The sequence below is a fragment of the Macadamia integrifolia genome, unplaced genomic scaffold, assembly GCF_013358625.1.
Source record: "Macadamia integrifolia cultivar HAES 741 unplaced genomic scaffold, SCU_Mint_v3 scaffold532, whole genome shotgun sequence".
NCBI lineage: Eukaryota > Viridiplantae > Streptophyta > Magnoliopsida > Proteales > Proteaceae > Macadamia > Macadamia integrifolia.
This window is the reverse complement of record NW_024870475.1, coordinates 164,402-168,682: the sequence shown is the minus strand read 5'-3', so window position 1 is coordinate 168,682 and position 4,281 is coordinate 164,402. Positions and strand designations below refer to the sequence as shown.

Here is a 4,281-nt window from a genome sequence, read left to right as displayed (position 1 = left end):
CGAAGAACATTTCAAAGATTTGAAGAACACTTTGAATCTATGAAGATCACTTTGAAGACTTGAAGAACTTCAAAGGGGGAGGGGAGAGGGGAGTAGAGTTTCTCTTACAAGGGGTGCTCACTAGGAGGCTCAAGTTTGTAATTTTAAGGAGGGGGTATTTATAATTTTTTGGGCCAATGGGGTGAAAAGGGGGATTTCTTGGGCCAATGGGGTGAAAAAAGTGATTTTCTTAGCCACTGGGGTGAAAAAGGTGATTTTTTGACTAATGGGCTGAAAAGAGGATTTCCTTGGCCAATGGGGTTAAAAGGGTGACTTTTTGGCCAATGGGTGAAAAGATGCTTTTCTTAGCCAATGGGGTGAACCAAGTGATTTTTTATCCAATGGAGTGAAAAGATACTATTTTGGCTAATGGAGTGAAAAAGGTGCTTTTTTGGCCAATGGGATGTCGCAATGTAGGTATGATAGCAGGGGGCGCAAGGTACGCAATGGTTGAAGAGGGAATCTCATCCAAAATCCAGTCGCCAGAGTAGGGGTGCACGGGCTATCATGGGACCATCTAGACAGGGCGTGGAGCCACTAGATAGGGGGTGCGAGGCTTGGTGTGGGGGTATGCATGCATGCATACATAGGTATATGCATGAGTGTGCATGTGCATGCATGGGTGTGTGCATTGGTATGCAATGGGTGTGCACGGGTGTGTACATGAGTATGCATGGATGTGCACAGGAATGCATAGGTGTGCATGGGTGTGCATGCATGTGTGCACGGGTGTGTGCATGAGTGTGCATGTGCATGCACAGGGGGTTGATGAGCACATTTATGTGTGAAATCTAGGGTAGTAAAACATGCATTTTACATATTTAGAATGGAGCTACCTTGGGTTTTACTCTCTTTTTGCAGGTTTTATATTTTCAAGGCCTTAAGGACTATCATGCGCTATATCTTCAATTTTACACGTAAAGAGGTCCTATTTCTTTCCATGGTTGCGAAGAGGACGAAATTCTAAGCAAGATGGACGTGTTCAATTAAAAGTACACATTCGTTTGGTCACCCGTACAAATGATTATTCTTTTTCGGGTCAGAAAAAGAATAATGGATCAGAACTGAACCGAGATGCAGAACCAGCCTGTTTGCAATTGTCCAGAGGTACAAGGAATACTCCAAATGCCAACAAGGATCGATGGACCACATCCTTAAGTGATTAAAGATTTGTTTTTGATAACAACAACTACCTAGCTTAGTTGGTGAGCTATGGTGTACAAAATTCCCTTGCTCACCAAGAGGTCTCAAGTTCGAATCTCATGGTTGTTTTTTTTAGAGAATTTGTTGAAGATTTCTTGCTTTTCACTCACTTAAAGCATTAAGGGCATGGAGGGGATTTCCACATCAAATTAGAAGCAAGCAAAATCGTGGAAGCAAGAAGAGAAGAAAAAAAAAAGGAAAGAAAAAAAAGGGAGAACCAAAGATTGTCCAAATCTTCTCTCTCCTCCACATCATCACCAAAGATTGTCCAAATCACACAAAGGAAGAAAAAAAAATCGTCCCTAGGAGAGAGAAAAAAAAGAAGAAAAATAAATTAGAAAAAAAAGGAAAGAAAATAAGCAAAAAATTATAGGAAATTTCTCAAAATTTATTTCTCTCTTCTCTCTCCTCCATCTTAGCACTTTTGGACTCAAAAGATCTCACAATCAATTATGGGTTTCTCTCTTTTAGGAAAGAGAAAATTGTTACCCTACCTCTCCATTCCCTATAAATACAACTCATGTAAGAGGAGGAGACACAATTCATTCTTCTTCTAGTTTTTTTTAGTTGCTCTCTCTCTCCCTCTCTCACTCTTTGGTTTTAGTTCTTCTCTATTTTTTGCTTTAATCACTTTTGTAATAGTTTTTTTTTATGTCAATTAATGCAAGCACTTTTTTATTTTTATTCAGTTCTTTTTATGTTTATGATTTATGCAATTGAGTTGTAATTTTTTAAGTTATAGTTCTAGGCTTAGATCTAGGTGACAAGATCACGAGCCGTGGAGTAATTTTTTTTCAAGTTCAAGCATTGATTCAAGTAAGTAGGCTCTTTCAGTAGTCTTCTCTCCCCCCTCTCATTCCCTCTTCTGACTACCCTTTCTTTCTTAATTTAGGATTTTTATTTTCAGTCGTCTACATTATTGCTATCCCTTTCCCCCAAGGTTCATGGCTAGTGTATGTGTTGGTTTTGCCCCTCCTAGCCATAAAACCATCAATTTATTGTTTTTATTTTAATTGTCTCCCTTTCCCTAAAGCCAAGTAGAGTAACCCTTGTAAGAGTGACTTTCTGGTCAAGTAGGGAAGCTCATATTATGATGCATCCCTCGGGCTAAGTAGAGAAACCTACTTGTGAGTCTCTCTCTAGCTTTATCCCATTTCTTTTACTTTATTTTTATTTCAGCATTTTTTTTTCTTTATTTATTTATTTTTTTTTAATTGCGTGGTTTGTTTATTTTTAGTTATTTATTTAATTTTAATTGCGTGGCTTGCGTCTTTAAATTCTTAGATGACGAATGGTTAGGACGTTATTTTTAGGACGGTAATTAGAATTAGATCACAATCATTAATCGGTTCACTTTCGCATTATTAAAAGAAATAAAAAATAAAGTGACTGCTCTCCCTGTGTTCGACCCGTAGCTACACTGATCCGTACGCTTGCGGTTACATTTTAAATCTCAACAAGTTTTTGGCGCCGTTGCCGGGGAGACAGTTCCATGTTATTTTTCACTTTCTTTTGGTAAATCGGAGTGCTTTATTTGCTTTGCTTTATATTTTTTTTCTTTTTTTTTATTGAATTCCTGAGAAGAACAACTTGCAATAATAGTTGTATCAGTGGAGGTCGCCATGCCTCACAGTATGATAAAGACAGGTTTCGCCCTGTAGCAGTACCTCAGGAATTGACCTGAGCAACCCCGGATCCCTGCCGGTAAGCTCCCAAAAAGCAAAAAAAATAAAAAATAAAATAAAAATAAAATAAAAAAATTAAAAAAAAATCAAAAAAATCATCAAAAAGTTTTGCTATCCATTCTTTTGTGCTTGTCTTACTTTAGTTGTGGAAATTTTTTCTGTTGCATGAGTGTTAAGTGGGTACGTAATACTAAGAATCGGTTAGAAAGAAGAGATCCAACAAGTAGTGACCCTATACGTTTGCTCTCTTTAAAACCCTTCAATATGGGAGACCAACAGCAAAACCCTTCACCTAAATCTCTGAAAGATAGGTTCTACCCTGCTAGAACAGCCCAACCTTCCTGTATAGTTCTACCACAAGCCTAGGGCAATAATTTTAAACTCAAATCTCAATACATCACTATGTTGCCCCACTTCCATGAGTTGACCTCTGAGGATGCATACCTATTTCTAAGGGAATTTAAAGAGGTATGTGTTCTAATTAAGATCCAACAGCTTTCTGATGATGCTGTTAAGCTTAGGTTTATCACTTTTGCATTGAAAGACTAGGCTAAGAAGTGGTTGTATGGATTACCCACAAATTCCATAACTTCATGGGAATAGTCCACAGTTGTCTTCCTTAAGAAGTTTTTCTCAACTCACGAGACTAATAAGCTTAGAAGTGATATCCTTCAGTTTAGGCAAAAGTCTAGTGAGTCATTTTCCAAACTTATGGAGAGATTCAAGGATCTACTCTAAGAATGCCCCTCACCATGGCCTAGACCTATGGCATTTATGTCAAATAATTTATGAGGGTATTGATTATCCAACTAAACAAATGATAGAATCTATGTGTCCTGAGGGATTCACATCCTTTACAGATGAAGGAAATGCATGGGAATTCTTACTTGACTTAACTGACAAAACCCGTGAGTGGGAATCAACCCAAGAGAGTGAAAGAATCATAGAAGAAAAAGGATATTTTGTGGATGGGATAGTAGCCAAGGAAGCCCATTTGGATAGCCTAATCAAGAGGATTGAGGCTATTATTCCAAGAGAGCCATCATCAGTCAATTTGGTTAAGATTTGTGCTTGGTGCCAATCCCCTGGACATGTCATGGAAGAATGCCCCAACACCTCTGGGGGCACTTCTAATGATAGTGTTAATGCCTTATACCAGAATAATCCATATAGTAACACATACAATCCAGGATGGAGAAATCACCCAAATTTTTCTTGGAATCAGGGCAACCAAGCAGGACCTTCCAATTTCTATAATCAAGGTCAACCTGGACCCCAAAGGCCTCCCTTTGCACAACAATCTTTTTCTCAAAATACTTTTTCTAGGTCAAATGTAGGACCTCAGGCGAGTTTT

At 38.3% G+C, this 4,281-nt stretch overlaps 1 non-coding gene across 1 annotated transcript; it reads right to left on the bottom strand.

The window, feature by feature from the left end:
• Window positions 1–3,578: 3,578 nt before the first annotated feature.
• Window positions 3,579–3,686, bottom strand: LOC122069091. The gene has a single exon (XR_006137360.1). It is a non-coding gene; the product is annotated as a small nucleolar RNA R71 (small nucleolar RNA).
• Window positions 3,687–4,281: the final 595 nt, after the last annotated feature.